The sequence below is a fragment of the Dipodomys merriami genome, unplaced genomic scaffold, assembly GCF_024711535.1.
Source record: "Dipodomys merriami isolate MVZ:Mamm:240054 unplaced genomic scaffold, mDipMer1.0.p SCAF_195, whole genome shotgun sequence".
Classification (NCBI taxonomy): Eukaryota; Metazoa; Chordata; class Mammalia; order Rodentia; family Heteromyidae; genus Dipodomys; species Dipodomys merriami.
Window position 1 is genome coordinate 1,520,137 of NW_027203326.1, and position 18,387 is coordinate 1,538,523.

Genomic DNA, 18,387 nt, shown 5'->3' on the forward strand with positions numbered 1-18,387 from the left:
GTATCTGCATCATGATGAACTAAGAAAGAAGCCACTCGTATTATTCAACATAAAGCAGTGTGCAGGGGTGTCCAGCCATTCACAGTAATGGCTTGAATATCTGCCTTGAGACACCAACTCATTGAAAATGTCTAAGTGTACACTGTAGGCTTCCCGATGAAGAGAGGTATACTCATCATCATCCCTAGTATTCACATGAGTGTCCTTTTTGGAAAGTATTCTCTGCACTGTAGTAAGCCGATTATTTTCAGCAGGCCAAACAAAAATTTGCTTGAATTCTTCTTCAAGCAAATGATACCATTTTTTTTGCTAATGATACCATTCCTCACTTTTTCATCTTGTTCCTTGTCTTCATCAGAATTGCCTAACCAGAGACATTGAGTACCATTGGGAATGGGGGCAAATGTATTCCCCAATAGTTCATGTTGGTTGAACTGGTCAGAAAAATCCAGTGATTTTTCTACATCTGTTATTTCACCATGATTTTTTTTCTTTTTCCATTTTCACTATTCGAAATTATTCTAACTGGAGAGTAGGGAATTGATAGAGAGCAGAGGAAAAATTTTCCTCGATATTCAAAGGTACAGACTGAAAATGAGGACCAGTGGTGTCTTCATGTGCAGTTTATTCTAGGAATGAGAAAATATGAAATAATGCCTTCTATGTAAATGATTTGGGAAATGGCAGAGCAGAAAGTGAAATGATGCAACCAAAAATATAAAAGCAAAATAAATTAAGATAATTATGGAGCAGTCATATTATCTATGAGAACCATGAAAGGGAGAGAGGAAGAGAGAGACAGATGTGCAATGACCTAGCTAGCCACAAAATCCATGCCTCTGATCAATTTATAGAGCAAACAAATTTATTTTTTTTAAGTTGGAAATAGAATTTATGTATTTACTCAAAATTAATAAATACATTTTAATAGCCTTCATAAAGAGACATAGCTTTGACCAAATTACAGACAAGAATCTAAATCCCTGATAATTCTAGTAACAGACCTGACTGAAATCAGTTGAATCACACTTTTCCTGTAGAGTGAAGAAATATGTCCAGGCAAGGAAAGCAGCTAGAGAAGGCAGGCCGATTGTATCTGGGACAAAACTTTGTGGAAAATGGTATCAAGTATTAATCCCTGAACTATTGCTTTCATCATTATATGTTCCAAGAAGAAATGATGAGATTTAATTGATAGCAAAGGATTAGTAATACACTTTGACTTCTCATTAAGCACCTTCAATCATCAAAATCACATGAAGACAATAGACAGTCCTACTTTTTTAGATGAAAACAAGTGTCTTTAAAAACAAGGTAATTAAGTATTCCTACAAAGGACTTCTATTTTACTACTGCATGATACAGTTTTTTTCTAATGTTGGGTAACAAATAATGGATCTATTAGAAAACTCTTAAAGCTCATATGTTCAATAGTGAGTTCTCTTATATTATATCATGGTATTTTTGTTTATGGTTTTAAGAAGAAATTTACTAGCTTAAATTTCTGACAGGACAATATCATCACTGTACAACTCGCTTCTATACTGTAAGTTTTAAATTACTATCTAAGTAGGTGCATTAGATAGCTATAGAGGAAAAATTAGAAGCCACACTGGTGGCTCATGTGTTTATTCTAGCTAATCAGAAAGATGAAATCTGAGGATTGTGGTTTGAAACCAGACCTAGCAAAAAGAAAGTCCATTAGGTTCTGATTTGAAAGTAACCAGCAAAAGCTAGAAATGGAGCTGCGCGACAAGCAGTAAAATTCTAGGCTTGATAAAACTAAAACAAAAAAAAAAAAAAAACAAGTTCTGGGACAGAGCCAGGCCCTGAGTTCAAGCCTAGTATTAGCACCAAACAAATGAATGAATTAATTAATTAAAATAAATTAACTGGTCACATGTGGTGAGGCAAGTAAAATGTAACACCCATGGTGAATAGATTGTGTATTATTTTGTAATAAGGCAAATTAACGTTTGTCCTAATCACTCATATATTATTTGTACTTTTTTGTACTAAACCCTGAATTTAGCATGCAAGTATATGTGTGTACATGTGCCCACATGTGTGTATGTGTATATGTGTGTGTGTGCTGTTGCAATGTTGCTTGCCAATGTGGACAAGGTGAGGCTGAAAAGAGCTAACTGTGTTGCAATGTTTTTATTTATCAGTGTTCTTTCATGTCATTTCTGTGGAGCCACCCTTCTGTACATTTTATTTGTCAAATAATAACATCATCATAATCAAAGCATATGCAATAATAAGTTAGATAAAAGAGACCACTTTCAGCTCTTATTGTATGTTAGGTAAGAAGATACAGATATAATTAGGCAGTAAGTTATTGCTGTAAGATGAGTTAGTACAAAATATGTATTTAACCTCTTAAATTGATTATACTTTTAAGATATACTCATGGATTGAGTTTGACTGACTTAACCAAAAAGGTATTACTGTCTGGTTATTCCTGTGAAACACAAGGTGGATAAACTCTTTCCGGATTTCTGTTGAAAATAACTTCCTTTGTAACATCATATCTATTCTCACTATGATAATCAACCCTGTATTTATTAGGTTTGAATATCCCATCATATTGACTGAAAATCAGTATTGTGGATATGCTTGTTAGATATACCTTTCAAAAACAAACAAAAAGCATGTGTCACCTCCAGATTGTGGATGCATTTGAAGTTGTTTTGTACATGCAATGGGATCTTCACTAATGATTAAGTTCTGGGAGTAACTATCACAACTTTAACAAATAAGGCTTTTCGAATATCTTTTCCAATATAAATAACAACCCAGAGCGGGTCTTGCAATTTCTGAAAAGCTTTTGGATATTTTACTATTATTTCAGTTCATTGACTATAGAGCTATAGACATATCTGAAATAAATATTGTTAAGTTCTGAAAATGTAATTGAGTATATAGGCTTTTTATGCATCATTTATGAAAACCCAGTTTTTATGAAAGTAAATGAAATAGAATAAAAGGATATAAGTGTATTTGTTAAGCTAATTATAAGTATAACTTTGCTTTCTAGTAACTGTCTTTTGAATGTAGATGATGCAGTTAAGTTATTTCTTTTGTGGCTCTGTACATCAGTTAATTTTCTAATCTTGATAATTATAAGAGCGAATTTGTAGAAAAAATAAAGGGATTTGAAAATGATTAGGATTAATCTTGTGTTTTGTGTCCTACTCCCAAGAAAATGAGTTATTTTCAAGTGTTAATATTTTATGACTGAATCTTCAGTATCACAAGAAATTTTGAAAAAACATGTGTAGTAGTATTGATGTCTTTTTAAACCAATTGTATTCACAAGTTGGAGAGTTTTTAATTCATGCTTAGGTCTTGGTGTCTATGATTTTTAACCTCTTGTTCCTAACATTAATAATAGGTAAGACTGCATTTTTGGGTATATGAAAGGTAAAATATTTATCTGGGGTCAAAGGTGATTTTTATATCAGTCTTGTTTAATAGCATTTTAATTTTTTTTTCACTTTTCATTTGTTTTTTTTTTTAATTTAATTTTATTTTATTTGAGAACATACTGTACAGAGGGGCTACAATTACATGGGCAGGATAATGCGTACATTTCTTACCAAGCATTGCAGCCTCCTCCTTTGTTTACACTTCACCTCCCTTCCCTGCATCCCCCTTCCCCCCACCCAATTATACCCCCCTCCCCCCCACACCGACATTGTAAAGCTGGTTTTGACATGACATTTTGTACTTCTCATTGTTGCAACAGGTCTACCTGAATCCTTAAACGACTTGTTTGTCCCATCTCCTCCACATGTTATACTGACATCAAATATAGTGAAAGCGGGGGTTACACTGTGGGGGAGGGACATACAAAGCAACAAAGAAATAATCTTATAAATGCGTTAGAAACACATGCATGAAAGAAACGAAAACATTAAAATACATATTTAAGGGTTCATTTTCCTAACATCACATTATCTGACCTTTTCTGCTTGACGCATACCTATACTATATATTGCAAAGAAGGGAAACCATGGGACCTATGCTTCTTTGGGCCTGGCTTACTTCACTTAATATAATTTTTTCCAAACCTTTCCATTTCATAACAAATGGGGAAATGTCATTCTTTCTGATGGAGGCATAGAATTCCATTGTGTATATATACCACATTTTCTTGATCCATTCATCTACTGAGGGGCATCTGGGTTGGTTCCATATCTTAGCTATGGTAAATAATGCTGCAATAAACATAGTTGTGCTGGTAGCTTTAGTGTGGTCTTGTTTGTAAACATTTGGGTAAATGCCCAAAAGTGGGATTGCTGGATCATAGGGGAGATCTATGTGAAGTCTTTTGAGGAACCTCCATACTGCTTTCCAAAGTGGTTGAACAAGTTTACATTCCCACCAACAATGAAGTAAGGTTCCTTTCTGTCCACATCCCCTCCAGCATCTGTTGTTGTTAAAGTTCTTGATTTTTGCTGTTCTAACTGGAGTGAGGTGATATCTCAATGTTGTTTTGATTTGCATTTCTTTTATGGCTAGGGATGTTGAACATTTCTTCATGTGTCTATTGGCCATCCTTATTTCTTCTTCAGAGAAGGTTCTCTTTAAGTCTTTCGCCCACTTATTTATTGGGCAGTTGTTTCTTTGAGGATTTGTTGTTGGGTGGTTTAATTTTTTGAGTTCCAAGAATCAAAATTAAATCAGAATTAAATGAATTAGAATCCAAAAAAACTATAGAAAGAATCAACAAAACAAAGAGTTGGTTCTTCGAAAAACTTAACAAAATTGACAGACCCTTAGCAAACCTTTTCAGAAAAAGGAGAGAACACACCCAAATTAATAAACTCAGAGATGAGAATGGAAACATCACTACGGAAACAACCAAGATTCAGAACATTATAAGGGAATACTTCTCAAAACTTTATGCTAATAAGTTTGAGAACTTGACAGAAATGGACCTTTTCCTAGCAAATATTGACATGCCAAAACTAAACCAAGAAGAGTTAAACCAGCTTAATCGGCCCATATCAAGCATTGAATTAGAAACAGCAATAAGAGTCCTCCCAGCTAAGAAAAGTCCAGGACCAGATGGTTTTACAGCGGAATTTTACAAGGCCTTCAAAGCAGAGCTCACACCAATACTCCTCCAACTCTTCAATGAAATTGAAAGAGAAAGCTCACTACCGAACACATTCTATGAAGCCATCATAACCCTCATCCCAAAACCAGGCCGGGTCTCATCAAACAAAGAGGACTATAGACCCATTTCTTTGATGAACATTGATGCAAAACTTCTCAACAAAATTTAATAGCATTTTAAATTAATACATTTCTCTCAAAATGTTAGGTACAAAAAACAATCAAAATACATGTAATGGTAAACAATATATGTGAGCTACAATGTGGAAATGATTGGTCTATAAGACCTGCAGTCTGTTTCCATCAGGAATTGGGGAGATTATTCTTTCAGTATGACTATGTTAAACAGAGATGAGGGTCCCCAGGCAATGCAATGTTGTCATGGGATAGAATATGATTTCTACAATTTTGAGCTAGAAATCAAGAATGTTTTAGTTTAGCAGTTCCTTTCACCAGGGAGGTATAAATTGATTATGAACTTGGAGTTTTGGTATTACAGTTACCTATTTCTTTCTTTTCTTTTCTTTTTTTTTTTTGGTTGGTGTCGTGCTTAAACTGTGGGCTTGGGTATTGTCCCTGCGCTCTTCCGCTCAAGTCGAGCACTGTAATACTTGAACTACAGTGCCACTTCTGGTTTACTAGATGTTTATTATAGATAAGAATCTCTCAGACTTTCCTGCCTGGGCTAGCTTTGAACCGCGTTCCTCACATCTCAGCCTCTTGAGTAGCTAGGGCTCCAGCCAGATATAGAGTACCTGGTTATCATATTCTAAATCTTGAGTTAAATACTAGTAACAATCTTTTCTAAAAATAAAAGTATACATGTTTGAAAATGTTTATTATTTAAAACTTATTTGCAAAGGTTCTTATTTCTTCTATTTCTTAATTTTCATTTCAGTTAATCTATAATAATCCAAGTATATTGTGACTATTTTATTTCTACTAAACTTTTAAATAGTATGAGCAATAATATGATTTCATATTAACATATTTTTACTATTTGTGATAATTCCCTCTGTTTAATATGATGATATCAATATTCCAAATGTGTGTATGTTGTCTGTGTGTGTCTGTGTTAATGTGGGTTTTTTGTGTGTGTGCTTTGTGTGTACTTTGTAATGCTTGGGCATTCACACCATTGCTTCACACATGCTAGGCCAATGTTTTACCACTGAGCAATAGTGTCTAGTTATAATTCAAATAGAGTTTTAAGTTATAACTTTTAAATTTTCATTTCCTCTGACTTCAAAATCACATATGATAAAATGTGATCCATCTTCTATCCACATTAGCAATTTTATTGTTATTTACAATAGTTCTACTGCCTTTCCAGTTCCAAACTCTTGTGTTTGTTATTGATAAAGGTTTTACTTTGCTTCTTTTCCCTCTTCATTCTTTTTCCCTTTAGAGTTTACCTATTCTTACATTTGTTTCTTTGGAAATTAATTATCATCTTCCTATTACAATATTTTTACATTGTAACAGGTTTCTACAATGCTTTATTTTCTACTTTATTTTCTGTTTTTCCCATGTTCTCTTACTCTCAGTCAAACCTATTAGGTGGATTAAAATGTAACTTGAGTCAGGACACCTTATATTCCTCTTTCTCTTCTCTGAAGTGTGTCTGTTTTTTGAAACACAGTACCAATGACATACAGCTCCTATGTGGTCCATCATTCTATCACCTCTCACTCTCCTCTGCTGTGCAGCGTTATACAAATGTTAACTCATTCCTAAATTAATTTTAGAAAACAAATATAGTCTTAGAGCAAATTAGCCTTGGAATGGAATTCTTGTTTTGAAATTACAAAAGAATTGATAATCCTTTGCACTGGAAATCATTTAAAAATGTTTATCACTTATTATAATTCATATACTAAGCAAGAATAATTTTATATAATCATTACAATAAAGTCCAGTTCCTATATTTTACCTAACTATCATTATTCTTAATTCCTAATCATCACCTAAATATCTTAATCTAGTCATGTCTTTAACATAGACATAAATGTTCTATACTTTTACTTAACATTTTCCAGGGGCATGTATTCATGTTTCTAAGAAATGTTCACAGCAGTTAAAATTTGCTTTTGTGAAATTAATGTGATACATTTTGTTGTTGTTGTTGTTTGCAAGACTTTGGCATTGTTCCAAAGGCTTTTTATGCTCAAGGCCAGCACTCCACAACTTGAAGCACAGAGCTAATTCCTATTTTTAGTGATTAATTGGAGATAAGACTCTAACAAGTACTTTTCTGTCTGGGCTAGTTTCGAACACAATTCTACGATCTCAGCACCCAGAATAGCTCGAATTATAAGATTGAGTCACTGGCACTTTGTTTGATGTATTTTTTTAAATTTTAATTATGTTTTAAGATGTATTTTTCACTATAATGTACATCGTTCTACACATAAATTTAGATATATGTACATATTTCTGATGACAAATAATGTCTAAAATGTATATCGTATATCATTCTGCACATAACATATATATATGTGTGTATATATATATATATATATATATATATATATATATATATATATAGGTATATGTATTTCTGAAGACAGAATCCCTCTAAAATTTTTATGCTATTTTGACCTTTTTCATTTCAAAGATATACAGTCTTTATCTAAAATTCTCTGAGAATAAAATAACTAATACTTGATTTAAACGTAGAGTTTATTACTTTAAAGGAAATTTTAGCTATACACATGATATTGTAGTAACATTTACAATATATCACTTGAAAAAAAGTTCTGTTCTACCTCTTAAATATTTGTGTGTAGTGACGGAGAGAGAGGAAATTAATTCATACTGGTTAGGAATTTGCAATGCTTCAAAAATCTGTTCCATAATTTGTTGTAAGCACACAGTCAAGCTACTTTATATGGTTTAGATTTTTGTTTCTTTACTTGTTCAAAATTTTAATATGGATGCATGCACAGTGGTAACATTAAAATTATTAATCCAAAGACAAATAATAGCAAAGTCATAGACACATATCAGACTTTCAATAATTAGCACATATGATGCTAATAATAATTTTGAGGATGATTACCACAGTGTAGCCTGATGATGACTCATTTTTATTTCTGCATGAAAAAAATTGTGATTTTTAAACCAACAAATTGAATTTGAATCTTTCCTTATTAGTAAGGTAAGGTGGGAAATGTAAGACTCTTCACTTTTCTTTTTTTTTGCTCTAGAAGTCAACAAATATATTCTTCAATATTTCTGGTAGATTATATCCATTTACAGATGAGAAATGTGATGCCAACAGTCAATGTAGTGAGTAAATAATGATACTAGAATTTGTGTCTGAGACCTTCACTCTGTGTGGTTACTTGGTGCAGTAATTTGGTGATGGAGAGGATCAATATGAAAAGTCTATGGGGAAAAAGCCTACTATGTAAGCAGTTGTTTTAGGACTAGGTGACCAATGATGAGTATTTGAAACAGCCCGGTTTCAGGTGCATAAAAAGGAGTACATAGAAATTATATTAGTGACAGAAACAGAAAATCTTGATCATTCATCTTCTCTAATGGACGGAAATAGGAGGGTAAGCAGAAATCTAAAGTGCTTCCACGTCTCTGGCTGGAACCAGGTTAGTAATATTCTTGGTGATAAGGACTACAGGTGGAAATGATGGATTTAGAGGAAAAAACTCTCTGATAGTTCTAAAATTTATGTTAAACAGATGCATAGATAAGTCTTTTTAGCCATCATTAAAATATCCACGACCATTAATATGAAAAACAATAATAAATTCGGGGACATTATTAAAGGAAGAGTAAAAGGAAAGTTCTGACACAAATTTGAGCAATGTGAGCATCATAGTGGTCAAAAATAGAAGAAAGAGATAAATTAGGCAACAAGAAAGTAAAAAAAACAGATTTACAGAAGTAAAGGAGGGAACGAATTGTCAGGAAGGTATTGAAGGAATTATGATATTTGGATTTGAAAACTAAAAGGACATAGACAAGTTCAATAAGAACATTGTTTTGGTGAAAGTCAGATTGATAAAATTTTGAGATATGAATGTGAAGCCATAAAATTCTGAATCCATGAATTCAACAGATCCTGTTGATTTTAAATGTTGGGACCAAATGTTTTTATCCTGACCTTAGAAGAATTATGCAGATATAACTCTCATGATCTTTACTTAGAGGAATTCTGTGAATATTTTTGAAGAGTTTGTTTAGCCAGGTGATTTGTAGATTGAACTGCAGCACAGATAAGACTAATTTGTCTACAGTTCCAATGAGTGACCCATGTATCCACATCAGTTTGGGATTTTATTGAAATATCTTTAGATATGTTTGGATATTTTATCAGCCTATTCATTTTAAATGTATGACAAGTAACACTGACGTTACTGATGTTACTGAACAGTCCTCAAATTGATTCTTCTTTAGAATAGAAAATGCCTGATTGACACATCATAACTGTCATATACTCTATTTAAATCTAGTTTTTGTTAGGGATATCTCCATGTTGAAATAACCCTGTCAATCAACATGCCACAAATTCTTCTGTGTAGGAAGTACTCTTATAAACTTTAAACGTTTATTGAATGGAAGAGTTCAGACATTACCCTCACCACTAGGATTAAATGCCTAAAAAGATAAGACATTTTGCTTTAATGTCTTTATTTCATTTTTTCATGCATATTTGCAAGTAGGGAAGGATTCTGATGTAACAATAATACAATGGTGACTTGTATTAATACAACATCTAGGATCTAGTGTTAATTCGGATACTTACTAATAAGCTCCAAGTTTTGTGGATATTTATATTTCTCCTGGGTAAACTAATGAACTCCAAGAAAATGTCTCTAAAGAGCTTCAATTCTAATATCACTGTTTGTCTCAAAATGCTTTAAATTCTACACCCTCTAATGTGGGCATAGGGTTATAATGTGGAACTTTTCTCCTCAGAGAGCGAGTACTACCCTATTGCTTAACATGGACAAAGTACCTTCTTACATAGACTGGGCATATACAAACAAGAAGTGGTAGTTGAATAATATTCTTAGCAGTTTTTACAGATAAAATGGAAATAGAGCAACTATGAACTCAAAAGGAATGTGCAAAAAGACAAATGCACAATTAGAATGTGCCAAGGAAATGCTGAAGTATAATTTCAAATAATCTGCTCAAGTGTGAGGGTGTGTTCAAAGCACAACTTCAGAAAATTTAGTTGGATATCTTGGGAGAAAAACTGTTTTAAACTATTCTGTGATAATTGTACAAGTAGAAGCCCCTTAGTCTACCTCTAATCAACCACAACATCATTAACTTAGATACTATTTTCCAAGTGCAAAGTGAGAAAAAGAGGGTTCATCACAGTTAGTGTTCAGGTTGAAATAATGGCAATCACATAATTTTTCTTATGTATTCATTTATTTTGGAGCATTAAAGTAGGAAAAAGCCAAGTAAACATTTTGCTTGTACCTAAATTAAGTACAACGTATTATGTTGGTCTCTTTTTAACTTGGAAGTTATAGATTGTGTCTTTTATACTCTAATTTGGGACAATGATCTGCTGTCAGTTATTTTCTTCTCTTCTGCTTCTTTTGCTCTTCCACTTACATAATTATTATTTAAAGAGACATACCTGAGCTTGCATTTCTAAATTCTTCAAAATTATCTAAACTACTTCATACTTCTGGCAACCTCCTAAATCTTTCTCAAGGGAATATTTTGACACTACCATTTTATCCTATATGATATTGGATATCTTCCTGCCTAATTCAGTGCAAGATATACATAGACTCATCCAGATATCTCAACACTTGTGCCACCATAAAATCCTGCCTTACTTAGAAATCATGATTTTAGAATGTCTGGGGGAGTGGCATCTGTCTTTTTTGAATGACGCTAAGTGATACTTACATGAAGTCATGTTTTAAACTAATATGCCACTCAGTTGATGAACGAATTGACAAGATGTGGTACACACACACACACACACACACACACACACACACACACACACACACACACACACACACACGGAGGAATTCTATGCTTCTAATTCATAAGGAAATGGAAAGACTTGGAAATATCCTTCTAAGTAAAATAAGCAAGACACAAAGAAATTCTATGGTTTCCCTCATTTGTAATAAGTAGGAAATGTCTAGAATAGTCCTAGCAGATGAACCAAATTTCTCAATAGTTATGTATATATGACCATAGAAGATAATGCTGAGCATAATAAACTTCTAGATATGGAAAGAGAGGTTTGTCTTTGTAGTTATTGTTTTTAATGTACAATGTGATTTCTTTTTTCTTTGTGTTTTCCCCTATGGTTTATCCCTTGCTTTGTTTGATTTCGGGATCCTGTGTATTGTATTTACATATATCTTAATTTGGCAAGGGAAGAGAAACAATAAAATGCGAGACAAAGGGCCAAAGACAAACCAGTGCAATAGCAATACTCACAAGACTTGTTGGAAATTTACATTAGAACTTGTAAGGGGTATTGGGGGGGAAGGAAAAGTATGAGAAAAATGAAGGAGGAGGTAAAAAGTTCGACATGCTATGTATTTACTACCATACAATTACTGCAAACCCTTCTATATATCACCTTGACAATAAAATTAAATTTAAAAATAAGCTACATAAAATATAATTCCACTGTATTGGTATAGTAAATATTATTCTATGTGTGTTACCTTTTTAAAAATGAATCCTATTTGTCTTCTAATTTGTATTGATTACCCCTTTCTTTATCAGAGCGTCATCAACTTGAATTTTATCAAACTATACAAAATTTTCAGAATATACTTGCCATTATTTTGAAACAAAAATTATTTTAGTATTTTCATATTAAAACAGAAAACAGTTCAATTGTATGGAAACTCCTAACTTTTAAAACTAATGGTTAAGAAGACAGAATGTATGTGTTCTTCAACATTCCTATGACCACTAACTACTCAGTTTCAAATTCTGAACATGCCACACCAGACACATTCAAAACAGTACATGTTTGCATTTTATTCTGCAATAGATGTAGTTTCCAGTGGGTGGGGGTACATATTTAAAAGTCAACAGAAAAATTAGCCACATTCTGGTAGAAAATAAAATTATGAAGTATCTATAATAAATTCCTCATGTGTAAACATATGCTCATCAGAGTAAGCTATGATTCTTATGACCATCAATCTTAAGTTTTTATGCTGTAAACTCATCCTAGCCCAACGGTTTCCAACTTGTAAGGTGGACCTTAAAATTCCCTAAATTCACATCAGGACTAGCTTATCATTATTGTGAAAAAATACTATACTTCTGCTAATGTGATGCCCTTCCTATTGAGGAAAGAACACTACACTACACTTTGCTGCATCATTTTCCCCCCAATGGTATTCTTGAGATCAAAACACTTGCAAATATTATTTATTGCTATATCTTTATCTATCACAGATATTCAGGATATCTGAATACCTGAATATGAAGATCTGAAGCTTATGGTTCAAAGCCCACCCAGGCAGGAAGGTTCCTTAGATTCTTATCTCTAATAAACTGCTCATGAAAAGCCAGGCACAAGTGGCACTGTTGTTCAAGTGGAAGAGCAGTAGCTTGAGCAAAAACAGGCTCAGGGACAGTTCCCAAGCCCAGAATTTAAGCCCTAGGACCAAGCAAACAACAAAAACAAAAAACAAACCCCAAACCAAGCATTGTTCTCATTGTATACAGAGGTATGTAATTAAGGAAATTTCTTCCTGTGTTATACATAGGTAGAAGTAAAAGAATGTCACACAATTACTCTATTCATACCATGGTGCACCAAAGTCTCAAAAAATTCCTCTTTTTATAAATTTATAAATTAATATCATAAATTTGTTGGCAACTATTTCTAGATTATTCACATTATCATGTTTCACAGGACTGTTGCAATTATCTCTTAACTACGTTCTAATTATACATCACTTGAAAGAATATTTTAAGCTAATAGAATGCCATAATCATTTGTGAATTTGTGAATTAAATCTTCTATCCTATGGAATATGAAATATGATATGAAATTACAATGAAAAATTACTAACAAAAATATTTATTTTAAATATAAGTTCTAATTTAGCCAGGTCTACAAAGTCGTACATTAAATGAACTTCGCTATTTCTCCAGTCCTAAGCTTTTGTAATCCTTCATCATTTCTTTGGAATCCAACAGAATGATGCTTACTTTTTCAAATTTTTGGTTGGGAATCATGAGCTATTTTGCATCTAGAAATGTTCTGTAATGAAGAGAGCATTTAAAACACAACTGAGGATTATATGTGAGTTGCATTTCAATAGGAAACTTGATTTCCTAAAACATAATGACAAAATTAGCCCAAACTTGCAACTGTGTATTCTTTCTTGTTTTTTATTCCTTTCTTTTTTTTATTGAGAAAAAAATTATGTTACCTAGTCCAGGGAAGGTATCACTATGTAATTAGTCCTGTCTTAGTCTGAGTGCTAGAATTCCAGGCTTGTATCTCATTGTCCTACCATACTTTGATGGTTTATTTAATCTTCATACAGACTAGCATTTCTAAACTTCTCCAATAATATTTTTCATAAGACTGATGGCTCAGAATGTTTATATACTATTTTTGAAGATCTTCTAACATTTGACACAGGATATGAAAATTTTCAGATGCACCTGCAGGGGTCTCTGATTCATTCCTCCATGGATCCAACCCCTTCAATAAAGATTACTTAACTTTCTTACTATCTCTGGTCCCTAATTATGTAATATTCTCAAGCGTTTTTGGGGAAATTTCACTTGAGAACTTTCTAATATTAAAAAATTATCACTTGAGTCTACTCTTAGGACATATTTTTTTTATTATTTTCTAACATTTCTACACATTCTGAGAGTTGTTTCATATGTGTGTTTGCACATATCAGTGCCTCTGTGTGTATGTGCATGTTTGTGTATATATATATATATATATATATATGTGTGTGTGTGTGTGTGTGTGTGTGTGTGTGTGTGTGTGTGTGTGTGTGTGTGTATGTGTGAAAACGTCAAGATCTTATTCAGAAATCTTGCTCATAACTAGTATTTCATCACATGAGCCATTCTTCCAATGCAGCTTTTGGCTGGTAATTATAAATAGTGTTCAAGATTGTTCTCCCAGGCTGGATGCAAACTGAACTTCCCAGACTCCTTTACATTCTTAGGTTCCATTTTTCCAGGAGTATCAACTTTTAAACTAGAAACATTTTTGGGAGTGCAAAAGCTGTAGCCCAGATTTTTTAACTCGAGTTCATATAAAGATAGAGAAACATACACATTACATATACTGAGTGTACACTGTTAGAAATGTGATGTTAAACGGGATGCTGGTGGCTCATGCCTATAATACTAGTTACTCACGAGGCTCAGGTCTAAGGATTGCAGTTCAAATCCAGCATGAGTAGGAAAGTTTCTGAGGCACTTATCTCCAATTAACCACCAGAAAACTGGAAGTAGCACTGTGGCTAAAGAGGTAAAGCGCTAGCTTTGAGCTGAAAAGTGGAGACCCAGACTTCAAGTCCCACAACCATCCAAAAAAAAAAAAAAAAAAAAGAAAGAAAGAAAAAAAGAAAAAATAGAAAAAGAAATGTGATCTTAGCCACCAGTTCATTGCTAATATAATTCCTGCTTTCTCAACATGGCCTTTTTTTCCCAATTAAGTCCATACTCTTATATCTGACTTGCTTGGAACCAGAATTATTCTTCTATTCTTTTTACAAATTTGCATGATTAGCTGCCATGATTTAGGGTTAGTAGATGAAAGAGAGTGGCCTCATCCTTCATGTTTCATTAGTAGTAATGCTTTCTCTATATCACTCCCATAGATTTACATACTGGCCTGGGCTTTATTGTTTCAAAGTTGTCTTATTTGCAGAGTCTTCTATAGTGTATTGGACCATTATACTTAAACAAAGAACTTCTCTTTCTCCTATCATTCTTATCTCCTACTGTTAACTTATGTACACTTGGGAAATAATGAACAACACACACACTCACAAAAAATGTTTCTGAGAACTTTCTTCCCACTTAAAATCAGTCTTCATTTACAGATCATAGGAAATTTCAACTTAATGTACTCCAGGATAATTTTTTCATGTTTTATATTTTGAAAATGATGTACAGAGGGGTTAGAGTTAAATAAGTAAGTTAATAAGTATATTATATAATGAGTATTGTTACCTCTTCTGTGTTTTTCCCCTGTCATCTTTTTTCTCCCCACCATCCAAACTCCCTTCTCCCATCCCCAATTTTAAAGTTAGTTTTCAACATAGTGTCTTGTTCATCTCGTTGTTACAATGGTTCATACTGTATCCTTGTTTTAGCGTTTTATTTCCCTTCCCCTCCCCACATTAGAGAAATGTATATGCAAGGTGCAGGTTAACGACATCAAATACAGTGAAAACAGGGGTTACACCATGGAGGAAGAAAATAGAAGAGAAACCCAAAAAATCCCATAGTACATTTAGTACATTAAAAACAATGACAAGAAAGAAAAACCAAGTTGTTCCCCTACCTTGGGTTTCATTGTACTTAACATCATGTGATATGGCCATATGTATATTGATAATGTTTTATAAACCATGACAATTCCATATTTTCTCGTTACTAAGTTGTCTCTGAAACACGTGTTACCTCATGTCCAAAGATGTACTTGTGCTAATTCAATGAAGCCAGAAAACATTCATGTTACCGTGAGTAGCACCATAGATTGTTCTTGGAAGTAAGTGGAAGGAACTGTTATGGGAAGTGAATACTGATTCCAAGAGAGGAATTGAACATAGGGAAATGACCAAGTTCAAGTTAATTTGTGCTGTCCTTTTTACTGTACAAGAAAAAATCCAAGGCTTGAAGGAAACTCTGTCCCTGACTTGTTCCAGTGTGTTCTTTACTGATATAAAACTTTTCTGTAAACTTCAAATTGAGAGTATTACAAAAGGAAACAATCTGCCATTTGAAGGCCAGCATAGAAAAATAAAGAAAATAACTTTGTTTTAAAGTATTCTACTTCAAAGAAACAAAGACATGAGTTTTTTTTTTAATATTATTTTACTTTATTTGAGAACATACTGTACAGAGGGGCTACAATTACATGGGCAGGATAATGCATACATTTCTTACCAAGCATTGCAGCCTCCTCCTTTGTTTACCCTTCACCTCCCTTCCCCGCCTCCCCCCTCCCCCCACCCAATTATACCCCCCTCCCCCCCCACCGACATTGTAAAGCTGGTTTTGACATGACATTTTGTACTTCTCATTGTTGCAACAGGTCTACCTGAATCCTTAAACGACTTGTTTGCCCCCATCTCCTCCACATGTTATACTGACATCAAATATAGTGAAGGCGGGGGTTACACTGTGGGGGAGGGACATACAAAGCAACAAAGAAATAATCTTATAAATGCGTTAGAAACACATGCATGAAAGAAACGAAAACATTAAAATACATATTTAAGGGTTCATTTTCCTAACAATACATTATCTGACCTTTTCCGCTTGACTCATACCTATACTAGATAATGCAAATAAGGGAAACCATGGGACCTATGCTTCTTTGGGCCTGGCTTACTGCACTTAATATAATTTTTTCCAAGCATTTCCATTTCCTAACAAATGGGGAAATGTCATTCTTTCTGATGGAGGCATAGAATTCCATTGTGTATATATACCACATTTTCTTGATCCATTCATCTACTGAGGGGCATCTGGGTTGGTTCCATATCTTAGCTATGGTAAATAATGCTGCAATAAACATAGTTGTGCTGGTAGCTTTAGTGTGGTCTTGTTTGTAAGCATTTGGGTAAATGCCCAAAAGTGGGATTGCTGGATCATAGGGGAGTTCTATGTGAAGTCTTGTGAGGAACCTCCATACTGCTTTCCAAAGTGGTTGAACAAGTTTACATTCCCACCAACAATGAAGTAAGGTTCCTTTCTTTCCACATCCCTCCAGCATCTGTTGTTGTTAGAGTTCTTGATTTTTGCTGTTCTAACTGGAGTGAGATGATATCTCAATGTTGTTTTGATTTGCATTTCTTTTATGGCTAGGGATGTTGAACATTTCTTCATGTGTCTATTGGCCATCCTTATTTCTTCTTCAGAGAAGCTTCTCTTTAAGTCTTTCGCCCACTTATTTATTGGGCAGTAGTTTCTTTGAGGATTTGTTGTTGGGTGGTTTAATTTTCTGAGTTCCAAGTATATTTTAGATATGAGACCCTTGTCCGTTGTATGGCTAGTAAAGATCTTCTCCCAATCGGTGGGCTTTCTATTGATCTTGCTAGCTATGTCATTTGCCCTGCAGAAGCTCTGCAACCGTATGCAATCCCATTTGTCCAACCTTTCTTTGATTTGTTGTGCTTCCGGGTCTCTATTCAGAAAATTTCGACCTGAGCCAAGGAGACCTAGGGTTTCTCCTATTCCATCCTGTAATGTTTTCAGAGTGTCTGCTTTGAGTTCAAGGTCTTTGATCCATTTGGAGTTGATTCTGGTGCAGGGTGATATATAAGGCTCTAGCTTTAGTTTTCTACATGTAGTTAACCAATTTTGCCAGCACTATTTACTGAAGAGGCTGTCTTTCTTCGATTCTATTGTTTTAGCTTCCTTATCGAAGATTAGATGGCTATAGGTCTGTAGGTTCATTTCTGGGTTTTCAATTCTATTCCATTGGTCCTGAGGTCTGTTCTTATGCCAATACCAAGCTGTTTTGATTACTATGGCTTTATAGTAGAGTTTGAAATTTGGTATTGATATTCCTCCAGCAGTGTTCTTTCCGTTGAGGAGCGTTTTTGCTATTCGGGGTCTTTTATTGTTCCATATGAATTTTTGGATTGCCTCCTCTATTTCCTTGAAGAATGAGGGTGGAATTTTGATAGGTATCGCGTTGGATTTGTAGATAGCCTTGGGAAGTATTGCCATTTTCACGATGTTAATCTTGCCAATCCAGGAGCATGGGAGGTTTTGCCATTTTTTAAGTTCTGTGTTGATTTCCTTTTTCAAGATTTTAAAGTTTTCATCATAGAGGTCCTTCACTTTTTGGTTAAGTTAATTCCTAGGTATTTTATTTTTTGTGGGGCTATTACAAATGGAGTTGCTTTCCTAATTTCAGCCACACTTTTCTCATTGTTGGCATATAGAAAAGCCATTGATTTTTGGGGGTTAATTTTATAACCTGCTACTTTGCCAAAGTTTTGAATCAGCTTGAGTAATTTGGGAGTGGAGTCCATGGGATTCTTTAAATACAAGATCATGTCATCT